Source organism: Drosophila takahashii, unplaced genomic scaffold (assembly GCF_030179915.1).
Source record: "Drosophila takahashii strain IR98-3 E-12201 unplaced genomic scaffold, DtakHiC1v2 scaffold_185, whole genome shotgun sequence".
Lineage (NCBI taxonomy): Eukaryota > Metazoa > Arthropoda > Insecta > Diptera > Drosophilidae > Drosophila > Drosophila takahashii.
The window spans coordinates 54591-70814 of record NW_027221683.1 but is presented as its reverse complement, the minus strand read 5'-3'; the positions used below and the strand labels follow the sequence as shown (position 1 = coordinate 70814).

General features: G+C 31.8%; 3 non-coding genes across 3 annotated transcripts; all 3 read left to right on the top strand.

Moving 5' to 3' along the window:
* The first annotated feature begins 3725 nt into the window (after positions 1-3725).
* Positions 3726-5720, top strand: LOC138914384 (small subunit ribosomal RNA). Its single transcript, XR_011420240.1, has one exon. It is a non-coding gene; the product is annotated as a small subunit ribosomal RNA (ribosomal RNA).
* Positions 5721-6343: 623 nt separating this feature from the next.
* Positions 6344-6522, top strand: LOC138914393 (5.8S ribosomal RNA). The gene has a single exon (XR_011420247.1). It is a non-coding gene; the product is annotated as a 5.8S ribosomal RNA (ribosomal RNA).
* A 398-nt stretch (positions 6523-6920) lies between these two features.
* On the top strand, positions 6921-10877 carry LOC138914387 (large subunit ribosomal RNA). The gene has a single exon (XR_011420243.1). It is a non-coding gene; the product is annotated as a large subunit ribosomal RNA (ribosomal RNA).
* Positions 10878-16224: the final 5347 nt, after the last annotated feature.

Below are 16224 nucleotides of genomic sequence, written 5' to 3'. Positions count from 1 at the left end.
GCCAAAAACATATATAGGGAGGCAGTGCTCGCCGACCGGCCGTATTGTTCAAAATTTATGTTTATCATATTATTTTGGCAATGCTATATATAAATGATATCTTATACATATAATTCAATTATAGCGATATGGAAATACAATATTATATGTATAAAGAAAAAAAATTAATAATAAAAAAAAAATTGACATAAAAAAATCGCTACTACTATCGATATGCAGTATTAATTATATGGATAAGTAATATAGATTATATAAATTCTGACCAAAAATATTTTATATTGATATGGCAAATAAAGAAATTACTTGAATATGGAAATAAAAGAAGTTATATTGATATGGAAGAAAATAATGAGTCATATAGATATGTTGGCATCAGTACGAAATATGCCAATTTACATACACCGGGGCCGCAGTACGAAAAATACCCAATATTTAGACGTCGTGGCCAAAAACATATATAGGGAGGCAGTGCTCGCCGACCGGCCGTATTGTTCAAAATTTATGTTTATCATATTATTTTGGCAATGCTATATATAAATGATATCTTATACATATAATTCAATTATAGCGATATGGAAATACCATATTATATGTATAAAGAAAAAAAAATGTATAATAAAATATACATTGACATACAAATATGGCTAGTTGTATGGATATGCCGTATTCATTATATGGATACGGCATATAGATTATATATAAAAGAAGTTATATTGATATGGAAGAAAATAATGAGTCATATAGATATGTTGGCATCAGTACGAAATATGCCCAATTTACATACACCGGGGCCGCAGTACGAAAAATACCCAATATTTAGACGTCGTGGCCAAAAACATATATAGGGAGGCAGTGCTCGCCGACAGGACGTATTGTTCAAAATTTATGTTTATCATATTATTTTGGCAATGCTATATATAAATGATATCTTATACATATAATTCAATTATAGCAATATGGAAATACCATATTATATGTATAAAGAAAAAAAATGTATAATAAAATATACATTGACATACAAATATGGCTAGTTGTATGGATATGACGTATTCATTATATGGATACGGCATATAGATTATATAAATATGACCAAAAAATATTTTATATTGATATGGCAAATAAAGAAATTACTTGAATATGGAAATAAAAGAAGTTATATTGATATGGAAGAAAATAATGAGTCATATAGATATGTTGGCATCAGTACGAAATATGCCCAATTTACATACACCGGGGCCGCAGTACGAAAAATACCCAATATTTAGACGTCGTGGCCAAAACATATATAGGGAGGCAGTGCTCGCCGACCGGCCGTATTGTTCAAAATTTATGTTTATCATATTATTTTGGCAATGCTATATATAAATGATATCTTATACATATAATTCAATTATAGCGATATGGAAATACCATATTATATGTATAAAGAAAAAAAATGTATAATAAAATATACATTGACATACAAATATGGCTAGTTGTATGGATATGCCGTATTCATTATATGGATACGGCATATAGATTATATAAATATGACCAAAAAATATTTTATATTGATATGGCAAATAAAGAAATTACTTGAATATGGAAATAAAAGAAGTTATATTGATATGGAAGAAAATAATGAGTCATATAGATATGTTGGCATCAGTACGAAATATGCCCAATTTACATACACCGGGGCCGCAGTACGAAAAATACCCAATATTTAGACGTCGTGGCCAAAAACATATATAGGGAGGCAGTGCTCGCCGACCGGCCGTATTGTTCAAAATTTATGTTTATCATATTATTTTGGCAATGCTATATATAAATGATATCTTATACATATAATTCAATTATAGCGATATGGAAATACCATATTATATGTATAAAGAAAAAAAATGTATAATAAAATATACATTGACATACAAATATGGCTAGTTGTATGGATATGCCGTATTCATTATATGGATACGGCATATAGATTATATAAATATGACCAAAAAATATTTTATATTGATATGGCAAATAAAGAAATTACTTGAATATGGAAATAAAAGAAGTTATATTGATATGGAAGAAAATAATGAGTCATATAGATATGTTGGCATCAGTACGAAATATGCCCAATTTACATACACCGGGCCGCAGTACGAAAAATACCCAATATTTAGACGTCGTGGCCAAAAACATATATAGGGAGGCAGTGCTCGCCGACCGGCCGTATTGTTCAAAATTTATGTTTATCATATTATTTTGGCAATGCTATATATAAATGATATCTTATACATATAATTCAATTATAGCGATATGGAAATACCATATTATATGTATAAAGAAAAAAATGTATAATAAAATATACATTGACATACAAATATGGCTAGTTGTATGGATATGCCGTATTCATTATATGGATACGGCATATAGATTATATGGATATGACCAAAAAATAATTCATAAAGAAATTATATGAATATGGCAGAAATAATTGGTTATATTAATATGATCAAATAATACTTTATATAAAAAAGTGAATATCTTTGGTTGGGTGGCAAAGAGAATTAAATATGCCCGATATATAGACGTCGTGGCCAAAAACTACTATAGGGTGAAGTGCTTGTCTGTTGGTCTATATATATACATATAATATTTTATGCGTACACATTATTATTATAGATAGTTAATATCTATCGTATGGGTGGCAAACGGAATTAAATAATTTCGATATTTAGACGTCGTGGCCAAAAACTACTATAGGATGGTCAGTGGTTGTCCACCAATTAATTATTGAACAAACCATATGAATATCATATGCTGTTGTCAATATAATGTATATCAATAATAAGAAAAATAAGGATGGTACAGTAAGTAGTCCATCTACTATTGAACAAAATATATTATAATATATACTTTTGTTATCAATAGAACAACATATATTAAAATCAAAATATTATCCGTATAAATTTGTTTCTTAAATGAAATTAAGACTTGGCTACGCGGTTAATATTATAAACCCATGATAATAAGGTGAAACAGAGGTCAAGTTTCTATTATATATAGAATAACAAATTGTTTCCGACTTTTATCGTTAATCTTTGGTGGCAGGTATATATGATAATTTATATTAAATTATTATATCCCCTGTCGTTTGGGCACAGAGTATCGCTTGCCGGTACAATGTGTTTACAAAAAGCATTATAATAAAATATAATTGCAATATTAGTGATCAAAATAATTTCATATGCGCTCGGTTTTATATCATATATTACCAGAGAGTTATATGGAAAAGATAAATTTTAAATTTATCATCAAAATGCAAATGATTTAACTCAATATTTATATTGGTTAAACAAAAATTGTACATGTGTGGATACAATAATTATGTATGTTGAACAAAAATGATATTTTAGAATGAAATATGTATATATAATATAATAAAAACTTATAGAAAGAACAATATATATTGAAAATTGTGTTATAAAAAAGTTGTACTTTTTCTTTAACATCAATTATAAACTTGTTATATTAGTGGCGAAACAAGTAAAAATTAAAGAACGTATACGAATGCCATATAAAAATGGCCGTATTCGAATTAAAATAGAATTATTTCACAAAGCAAAAAAAAAATATTGAATTAAAATCAATATTTAAGAAAAACCGAACATATAAAATGGAAATAAAATCTATTATATTTATATTACTAATTTCTATTCAAAAAATATGAATGAAATATGAACGAAAACATTATTCTGGTTGATCCTGCCAGTAGTTATATGCTTGTCTCAAAGATTAAGCCATGCATGTCTAAGTACACACGAATTAAAAGTGAAACCGCAAAAGGCTCATTATATCAGTTATGGTTCCTTAGATCGTTAACAGTTACTTGGATAACTGTGGTAATTCTAGAGCTAATACATGCAATTAAAACATGAACCTTATGGGACATGTGCTTTTATTAGGCTAAAACCAAGCGATCGCAAGATCGTTATATTGGTTGAACTCTAGATAACATGCAGATCGTATGGTCTTGTACCGACGACAGATCTTTCAAATGTCTGCCCTATCAACTTTTGATGGTAGTATCTAGGACTACCATGGTTGCAACGGGTAACGGGGAATCAGGGTTCGATTCCGGAGAGGGAGCCTGAGAAACGGCTACCACATCTAAGGAAGGCAGCAGGCGCGTAAATTACCCACTCCCAGCTCGGGGAGGTAGTGACGAAAAATAACAATACAGGACTCATATCCGAGGCCCTGTAATTGGAATGAGTACACTTTAAATCCTTTAACAAGGACCAATTGGAGGGCAAGTCTGGTGCCAGCAGCCGCGGTAATTCCAGCTCCAATAGCGTATATTAAAGTTGTTGCGGTTAAAACGTTCGTAGTTGAACTTGTGCTTCATACGGGTAGTACAACTTACAATTGTGGTTAGTACTATACCTTTATGTATGTAAGCGTATTACCGGTGGAGTTCTTATATGTGTTTAAATACTTGTATTTTTTCATATGTTCCTCCTATTTAAAAACCTGCATTAGTGCTCTTAAACGAGTGTTATTGTGGGCCGGTACAATTACTTTGAACAAATTAGAGTGCTTAAAGCAGGCTTCAAATGCCTGAATATTCTGTGCATGGGATAATGAAATAAGACCTCTGTTCTGCTTTCATTGGTTTTCAGATCAAGAGGTAATGATTAATAGAAGCAGTTTGGGGGCATTAGTATTACGACGCGAGAGGTGAAATTCTTGGACCGTCGTAAGACTAACTTAAGCGAAAGCATTTGCCAAAGATGTTTTCATTAATCAAGAACGAAAGTTAGAGGTTCGAAGGCGATCAGATACCGCCCTAGTTCTAACCATAAACGATGCCAGCTAGCAATTGGGTGTAGCTACTTTTATGGCTCTCTCAGTCGCTTCCCGGGAAACCAAAGCTTTTGGGCTCCGGGGGAAGTATGGTTGCAAAGCTGAAACTTAAAGGAATTGACGGAAGGGCACCACCAGGAGTGGAGCCTGCGGCTTAATTTGACTCAACACGGGAAAACTTACCAGGTCCGAACATAAGTGTGTAAGACAGATTGATAGCTCTTTCTCGAATCTATGGGTGGTGGTGCATGGCCGTTCTTAGTTCGTGGAGTGATTTGTCTGGTTAATTCCGATAACGAACGAGACTCAAATATATTAAATAGATATCTTCAGGATTATGGTGTTGAAGCTTATATAGCCTTCATTCATGGTGGCAGTAAAATGTTTATTGTGTTTGAATGTGTTTATATAAGTGGAGCCGTACCTGTTGGTTTGTCCCATTATAAGGACACTAGCTTCTTAAATGGACAAATTGCGTCTAGCAATAATGAGATTGAGCAATAACAGGTCTGTGATGCCCTTAGATGTCCTGGGCTGCACGCGCGCTACAATGAAAGTATCAACGTGTATTTCCTAGACCGAGAGGTCCGGGTAAACCGCTGAACCACTTTCATGCTTGGGATTGTGAACTGAAACTGTTCACATGAACTTGGAATTCCCAGTAAGTGTGAGTCATTAACTCGCATTGATTACGTCCCTGCCCTTTGTACACACCGCCCGTCGCTACTACCGATTGAATTATTTAGTGAGGTCTCCGGACGTGATCACTGTGACGCCTTGTGTGTTACGGTTGTTTCGCAAAAGTTGACCGAACTTGATTATTTAGAGGAAGTAAAAGTCGTAACAAGGTTTCCGTAGGTGAACCTGCGGAAGGATCATTATTGTATAATATCCTTACCGTTAATAAAAAAATTTGTTAATACAAATTTAATACAAATTACCAATATATATATATATATACATAATAATTATAATAATAATTATACCAAAAATATGATCTTAAAAGTAAAAGATCAAATAAATTTCGAACAAGCAAATCGAAATATTGTAATAATATAATATTATTACAAATAAATTAAATAGAAACAAACATAAAATTCGAACAAGCAAATCGAATTATTAATATAATAAAATATATTTTATATATTTATTATAAACTTTTGTGTGTATATGGACCATAATATACACGCGTTGCGAGATGTATTGGCCAACTAATTTGATGATGATCATACATTGGATAATGCAACAACCTAAAATATACAATGTTGTACCTGGTTTCAGGTTAATGTTTTATATAAAATTATCAATATATATTAACAAACAAATGCCATTACAAATAATACTTTGATATATATTGTTTATATAAAACTAAGACATTTCGCAGCATTTATTTTAGGTATATAAATACATTTATTGAAGGAATTGATATATGCCAGTAAAATGGTGTATTTTTAATTTCTTTCAATAAAAACATATTTGACCAAATTTAAAACCAATATTATAAAACTCTAAGCGGTGGATCACTCGGCTCATGGGTCGATGAAGAACGCAGCAAACTGTGCGTCATCGTGTGAACTGCAGGACACATGAACATCGACATTTTGAACGCATATCGCAGTCCATGCTGTTATGTACTTTAATTAATTTTATAGTGCTGCTTGGACTACATATGGTTGAGGGTTGTAAGACTATGCTAATTAAGTTGTTTATACAAATTTTATAATAAAATTTTATAAGCATATGGTATATTATTGGATAAAAATAATTTAATTATTTTATTCATAATATTAACAAATATATGAAAAACATTATCTCACAATAGTAATTAAACTTTGAGAAAAACGAAGAGGAATATTTTCTTTTTCAATCAAATAATACTGAGAAATGTCTAGCATAAAATATTATCTAGAATTGTCTCTTATTAATGATTTGAAATATGAAAAACGTTGACAATATTATTATTCTTCGTTAATTCGTTACAAATAAATGCCATTAATATATATATACGTCAGCTTTAAACGAATTTAATAAAATGTTTTATCATTATATATAAAGAATTAATTGCAAATAAAAGTTATATACAACCTCAACTCATATGGGACTACCCCCTGAATTTAAGCATATTAATTAGGGGAGGAAAAGAAACTAACAAGGATTTTCTTAGTAGCGGCGAGCGAAAAGAAATCAGTTCAGCACTAAGTCACTTTGTCTATATGGCAAATGTGAGATGCAGTGTATGGAGCGTCAATATTCTAGTATGAGAAATTAACGATTTAAGTCCTTCTTAAATGAGGCCATTTACCCATAGAGGGTGCCAGGCCCGTATAACGTTAATGATTACTAGATGATGTTTCCAAAGAGTCGTGTTGCTTGATAGTGCAGCACTAAGTGGGTGGTAAACTCCATCTAAAACTAAATATAACCATGAGACCGATAGTAAACAAGTACCGTGAGGGAAAGTTGAAAAGAACTCTGAATAGAGAGTTAAACAGTACGTGAAACTGCTTAGAGGTTAAGCCCGATGAACCTGAATATCCGTTATGGAAAATTCATCATTAAAATTGTAATATTTAAACAATATTATGATAATAGTGTGCATTTTTTCCATATAAGGACATTGTAATCTATTAGCATACCAAATTTATCATAAAATATAACTTATAGTTTATTCAAATTAAATTGCTTGCATTTTAACACAGAATAAATGTTATTAATTTGATAAAGTGCTGATAGATTTATATGAATACAGTGCGTTAATTTTTCGGAATTATATAATGGCATGATTATCATTGATTTTTGTGTTTATTATATGCACTTGTAGGATTAACAATGCGAAAGATTCAGGATACCTTCGGGACCCGTCTTGAAACACGGACCAAGGAGTCTAACATATGTGCAAGTTATTGGGATATAAACCTAATAGCGTAATTAACTTGACTAATAATGGGATTAGTTTTTTAACTATTTATAGCTAATTAACACAATCCCGGGGCGTTCTATATAGTTATGTATAATGATATTTATATTATTTATGCCTCTAACTGGAACGTACCTTGAGCATATATGCTGTGACCCGAAAGATGGTGAACTATACTTGATCAGGTTGAAGTCAGGGGAAACCCTGATGGAAGACCGAAACAGTTCTGACGTGCAAATCGATTGTCAGAATTGAGTATAGGGGCGAAAGACCAATCGAACCATCTAGTAGCTGGTTCCTTCCGAAGTTTCCCTCAGGATAGCTGGTGCATTTTAATATTATATAAAATAATCTTATCTGGTAAAGCGAATGATTAGAGGCCTTAGGGTCGAAACGATCTTAACCTATTCTCAAACTTTAAATGGGTAAGAACCTTAACTTTCTTGATATGAAGTTTAAGGTTATGATATAATGTGCCCAGTGGGCCACTTTTGGTAAGCAGAACTGGCGCTGTGGGATGAACCAAACGTAATGTTACGGTGCCCAAATTAACAACTCATGCAGATACCATGAAAGGCGTTGGTTGCTTAAAACAGCAGGACGGTGATCATGGAAGTCGAAATCCGCTAAGGAGTGTGTAACAACTCACCTGCCGAAGCAACTAGCCCTTAAAATGGATGGCGCTTAAGTTGTATACCTATACATTACCGCTAAAGTAGATGATTTATATTACTTGTGATATAAATTTTGAAACTTTAGTGAGTAGGAAGGTACAATGGTATGCGTAGAAGTGTTTGGCGTAAGCCTGCATGGAGCTGCCATTGGTACAGATCTTGGTGGTAGTAGCAAATAATCGAATGAGACCTTGGAGGACTGAAGTGGAGAAGGGTTTCGTGTGAACAGTGGTTGATCACGAGTTAGTCGGTCCTAAGTTCAAGGCGAAAGCCGAAAATTTTCAAGTAAAACCAAAAACGCAATATATACAAATCAAGCTAATATAATATACTTGAATAATTTTGAACGAAAGGGAATACGGTTCCAATTCCGTAACCTGTTGAGTATCCGTTTGTTATTAAATATGGGCCTCGTGCTCATCCTGGCAACAGGAACGACCATAAAGAAGCCGTCGAGAGATATCGGAAGAGTTTTCTTTTCTGTTTTATAGCCGTACTACCATGGAAGTCTTTCGCAGAGAGATATGGTAGATGGGCTAGAAGAGCATGACATATACTGTTGTGTCGATATTTTCTCCTCGGACCTTGAAAATTTATGGTGGGGACACGCAAACTTCTCAACAGGCCGTACCAATATCCGCAGCTGGTCTCCAAGGTGAAGAGTCTCTAGTCGATAGAATAATGTAGGTAAGGGAAGTCGGCAAATTAGATCCGTAACTTCGGGATAAGGATTGGCTCTGAAGATTGAGATAGTCGGGCTTGATTGGGAAACAATAACATGGTTTATGTGCTCGTTCTGGGTAAATAGAGTTTCTAGCATTTATGTTAGTTACTTGTTCCCCGGATAGTTAGTTACGTAGCCAATTGTGGAACTTTCTTGCTAAAATTTTTAAGAATACTAATTGGGTCAAACCAATTAGTTCTTATTAATTATAACGATTATCAATTAACAATCAATTCAGAACTGGCACGGACTTGGGGAATCCGACTGTCTAATTAAAACAAAGCATTGTGATGGCCCTAGCGGGTGTTGACACAATGTGATTTCTGCCCAGTGCTCTGAATGTCAAAGTGAAGAAATTCAAGTAAGCGCGGGTCAACGGCGGGAGTAACTATGACTCTCTTAAGGTAGCCAAATGCCTCGTCATCTAATTAGTGACGCGCATGAATGGATTAACGAGATTCCTACTGTCCCTATCTACTATCTAGCGAAACCACAGCCAAGGGAACGGGCTTGGAATAATTAGCGGGGAAAGAAGACCCTTTTGAGCTTGACTCTAATCTGGCAGTGTAAGGAGACATAAGAGGTGTAGAATAAGTGGGAGATATTAGACTTCGGTTTGGTATCGTCAATGAAATACCACTACTCTTATTGTTTCCTTACTTACTTGATTAAATGGAACGTGTATCATTTCCTAGCCATTATACGGATATATTTATTATATCTTATGGTATTGGGTTTTGATGCAAGCTTCTTGATCAAAGTATCACGAGTTTGTTATATAATCGCAAACAAATTCTTTAATAAAACGGTGCATTTATGTATTTTTGATTTGAAAATTTGGTATAACTCCAATTACTCAGGTATGATCCAATTCAAGGACATTGCCAGGTAGGGAGTTTGACTGGGGCGGTACATCTCTCAAATAATAACGGAGGTGTCCCAAGGCCAGCTCAGTGCGGACAGAAACCACACATAGAGCAAAAGGGCAAATGCTGACTTGATCTCGGTGTTCAGTACACACAGGGACAGCAAAAGCTCGGCCTATCGATCCTTTTGGTTTAAAGAGTTTTTAACAAGAGGTGTCAGAAAAGTTACCATAGGGATAACTGGCTTGTGGCGGCCAAGCGTTCATAGCGACGTCGCTTTTTGATCCTTCGATGTCGGCTCTTCCTATCATTGTGAAGCAAAATTCACCAAGCGTTGGATTGTTCACCCATGCAAGGGAACGTGAGCTGGGTTTAGACCGTCGTGAGACAGGTTAGTTTTACCCTACTAATGACAAAACGTTGTTGCGACAGCATTCCTGCGTAGTACGAGAGGAACCGCAGGTACGGACCAATGGCACAATACTTGTTCGAGCGAACAGTGGTATGACGCTACGTCCGTTGGATTATGCCTGAACGCCTCTAAGGTCGTATCCGTGCTGGACTGCAATGATAAATAAGGGGCAATTTGCATTGTATGGCTTCTAAACCATTTAAAGTTTATAATTTACTTTATAAACGACAATGGATGTGATGCCAATGTAATTTGTAACATAGTAAATTGGGAGGATCTTCGATCACCTGATGCCGCGCTAGTTACATATAAAAGCATTATTTAATACAATGACAAAGCCTAGAATCAATTGTAAACGACTTTTGTAACAGGCAAGGTGTTGTAAGTGGTTGAGCAGCTGCCATACTGCGATCCACTGAAGCTTATCCTTTGCTTGATGATTCGATAATAAACATAAATTTAATTGTGTTTATTTTGTTTGGCTTTTTTAAGTCAGAATATATATATATATAAAATATATATATATAAAATAATAATTATATTTAAATAAATTTTATTTAAATATATTTAACAATGGTAGCCATATGTATCGTCATCCTATTAGTGACGCGTATAAAAATATTCTAAGTCCGAACATGCAAATAAGAGACATATGCAAGTATATGTACTTCTTAAGGTAGCCAACTGAATCGTCATCCTATTAGTGACGTGTATACAAATATTCTAAGTCCGAACATACAAGTAAGAGACATATGCAAGTATATGTACCTCTTAAGGTAGCCAACTGAATCGTCATCCTATTAGTGACGTGTATAAAAATATTCTAAGTCCGAACATACAAGTAAGAGACATATGCAAGTATATGTACCTCTTAAGGTAGCCAACTGAATCGTCATCCTATTAGTGACGTGTATAAAAATATTCTAAGTCCGAACATACAAGTAAGAGACATATGCAAGTATATGTACCTCTTAAGGTAGCCAACTGAATCGTCATCCTATTAGTGACGCGTATAAAAATATTCTAAGTCCGAACATGCAAATAAGAGACATATGCAAGTATATGTACCTCTTAAGGTAGCCAACTGAATCGTCATCCTATTAGTGACGTGTATAAAAATATTCTAAGTCCGAACATACAAGTAAGAGACATATGCAAGTATATGTACCTCTTAAGGTAGCCAACTGAATCGTCATCCTATTAGTGACGTGTATAAAAATATTCTAAGTCCGAACATACAAGTAAGAGACATATGCAAGTATATGTACCTCTTAAGGTAGCCAACTGAATCGTCATCCTATTAGTGACGTGTATAAAAATATTCCAAGTCCAAACATGAGTTATATGGATATGAAAATAATATTAAGTTCTAGTATGGATATGAAAAAAAATGAGTTATATGGATATGGGAAAAATAACAAGTTCTAGTATGGATATGAAAAAAATGAGTTATGTGGATATGGGAAAAATAATAAGTTCTAGTATGGATATGAAAAAAAAATGAGTTATATGGATATGGAAAAGAATACAGAGTTCTAGTATGGATATGGAAAAATGAGTTATATGAATATGGGAAAAATGATAAGTTCTAGTATGGATATGAAAAAATATTGAGTTATATGGATATTAAAGAAATAATAAGTTCTAGTATGGATATGGAATAAAATGAGTTATATAGATATGGCAAAAAATTTAATGTTCTAGTATGGATATGAAAAAAATTAGTTATATGAATATGGGAAAATTTATAAGTTCTAGTATGGATATGGGAAAAATAATAAGTTCTAGTATGGATATAAAAAAATATTGAGTTATATGGATATTAAAGAAATAATAAGTTCTAGTATGGATATGGAAAAAAATTAGTTATATTGATATGCTAAATAATGAGTTATATGCATATGGGAAAAATACTAAGTTGTAGTATGGATATGGGAAGAATACTGAGTTCTAGTATGGATATGGGAAAAATAATCAGTTCTAGTATGGATATGAAAAAATATTGAGTTTTATGGATATTGAAGAGATAATAAGCTCTAGTATGGATATGGAAAAAATTAATTATATTGTAATAGTAAATAATAAGTTATATGGATATAGGAAGAAAATTAGGTTCTAGTATGGATATGAAAAAAATTAGTTCTATGGATATGGGAAAAATAAAAAGTTCTGGTATGGATATGGAAAAATATTAAGTTATATGGATATTAAAGAAATAATAAGTTCTAGTATGGATATGGAATAAAATGAGTTATATAGATATGGCAAAAATATAATGTTCTAGTATGGATATGAAAAAAATTAGTTATATGAATATGGGAAAATTTATAAGTTCTAGTATGGATATGGGAAAAAGAATAAGTTCTAGTATGGATATGAAAAAATATTGAGTTATATGAATATTAAAGAAATAATAAGTTCTAGTATGAATATGGAAAAATATTATTTATATTGATATGGTAAATAATGATTTATATGGATATGGGATAAATACTAAATTCTAGTGTGGATATGGAAAAAACGAGTTATATGGATATGGAAAAATAATAAGTTCAAGTATGGATATGGAAAAAAATTAGTTTAATAGTTATAGGTATGGAAAAAAATTAATTATATAGATATAGAACAAAAAATAAGTTATATGGATATGGTGGCATCAGTACGAAATATGCCCAATTTACATACACCGGAGCCGCAGTACGATAAATACCCAATATTTAGACGTCGTGGCCAAAAACATATATAGGGAGGCAGTGCTCGCCGACCGGTTGTATTGTTCAAAATTTATGTTTTTCATATTATTTTGGCAATGCTATATATAAATGATATCTTATACATATAATTCAATTATAGCGATATGGAAATACCATATTATATGTATAAAGAAAAAAAATGTATAATAAAATATACATTGACATACAAATATGGCTAGTTGTATGGATATGCCGTATTCATTATATGGATACGGCATATAGATTATATAAATATGACCAAAAAATATTTTATATTGATATGGCAAATAAAGAAATTACTTGAATATGGAAATAAAAGAAGTTATATTGATATGGAAGAAAATAATGAGTCATATAGATATGTTGGCATCAGTACGAAATATGCCCAATTTACATACACCGGGGCCGCAGTACGAAAAATACCCAATATTTAGACGTCGTGGCCAAAAACATATATAGGGAGGCAGTGCTCGCCGACCGGCCGTATTGTTCAAAATTTATGTTTATCATATTATTTTGGCAATGCTATATATAAATGATATCTTATACATATAATTCAATTATAGCGATATGGAAATACCATATTATATGTATAAAGAAAAAAAATGTATAATAAAATATACATTGACATACAAATATGGCTAGTTGTATGGATATGCCGTATTCATTATATGGATACGGCATATAGATTATATAAATATGACCAAAAAATATTTTATATTGATATGGCAAATAAAGAAATTACTTGAATATGGAAATAAAAGAAGTTATATTGATATGGAAGAAAATAATGAGTCATATAGATATGTTGGCATCAGTACGAAATATGCCCAATTTACATACACCGGGGCCGCAGTACGAAAAATACCCAATATTTAGACGTCGTGGCCAAAAACATATATAGGGAGGCAGTGCTCGCCGACCGGCCGTATTGTTCAAAATTTATGTTTATCATATTATTTTGGCAATGCTATATATAAATGATATCTTATACATATAATTCAATTATAGCGATATGGAAATACCATATTATATGTATAAAGAAAAAAAATGTATAATAAAATATACATTGACATACAAATATGGCTAGTTGTATGGATATGCCGTATTCATTATATGGATACGGCATATAGATTATATAAATATGACCAAAAAATATTTTATATTGATATGGCAAATAAAGAAATTACTTGAATATGGAAATAAAAGAAGTTATATTGATATGGAAGAAAATAATGAGTCATATAGATATGTTGGCATCAGTACGAAATATGCCCAATTTACATACACCGGGGCCGCAGTACGAAAAATACCCAATATTTAGACGTCGTGGCCAAAAACATATATAGGGAGGCAGTGCTCGCCGACCGGCCGTATTGTTCAAAATTTATGTTTATCATATTATTTTGGCAATGCTATATATAAATGATATCTTATACATATAATTCAATTATAGCGATATGGAAATACCATATTATATGTATAAAGAAAAAAAATGTATAATAAAATATACATTGACATACAAATATGGCTAGTTGTATGGATATGCCGTATTCATTATATGGATACGGCATATAGATTATATAAATATGACCAAAAAATATTTTATATTGATATGGCAAATAAAGAAATTACTTGAATATGGAAATAAAAGAAGTTATATTGATATGGAAGAAAATAATGAGTCATATAGATATGTTGGCATCAGTACGAAATATGCCCAATTTACATACACCGGGGCCGCAGTACGAAAAATACCCAATATTTAGACGTCGTGGCCAAAAACATATATAGGGAGGCAGTGCTCGCCGACCGGCCGTATTGTTCAAAATTTATGTTTATCATATTATTTTGGCAATGCTATATATAAATGATATCTTATACATATAATTCAATTATAGCGATATGGAAATACCATATTATATGTATAAAGAAAAAAAATGTATAATAAAATATACATTGACATACAAATATGGCTAGTTGTATGGATATGCCGTATTCATTATATGGATACGGCATATAGATTATATGGATATGACCAAAAAATAATTCATAAAGAAATTATATGAATATGGCAGAAATAATTGGTTATATTAATATGATCAAATAATACTTTATATAAAAAAGTGAATATCTTTGGTTGGGTGGCAAAGAGAATTAAATATGCCCGATATATAGACGTCGTGGCCAAAAACTACTATAGGGTGAAGTGCTTGTCTGTTGGTCTATATATATACATATAATATTTTATGCGTACACATTATTATTATAGATAGTTAATATCTATCGTATGGGTGGCAAACGGAATTAAATAATTTCGATATTTAGACGTCGTGGCCAAAAACTACTATAGGATGGTCAGTGGTTGTCCACCAATTAATTATTGAACAAACCATATGAATATCATATGCTGTTGTCAATATAATGTATATCAATAATAATAAAAAATAAGGATGGTACAGTAAGTAGTCCATCTACTATTGAACAAAATATATTATAATATATACTTTTGTTATCAATAGAACAACATATATTAAAATCAAAATATTATCCGTATAAATTTGTTTCTTAAATGAAATTAAGACTTGGCTACGCGGTTAATATTATAAACCCATGATAATAAGTGAAACAGAGGTCAAGTTTCTATTATATATAGAATAACAAATTGTTTCCGACTTTTATCGTTAATCTTTGGTGGCAGGTATATATGATAATTTATATTAAATTATTATATCCCCTGTCGTTTGGGCACAGAGTATCGCTTGCCGGTACAATGTGTTTACAAAAAGCATTATAATAAAATATAATTGCAATATTAGTGATCAAAATAATTTCATATGCGCTCGGTTTTATATCATATATTACCAGAGAGTTATATGGAAAAGATAAATTTTAAATTTATCATCAAAATGCAAATGATTTAACTCAATATTTATATTGGTTAAACAAAAATTGTACATGTGTGGATACAATAATTATGTATGTTGAACAAAAATGATATTTTAGAATGAAATATGTATATATAATATAATAAAAACTTATAGAAAGAACAATATATAT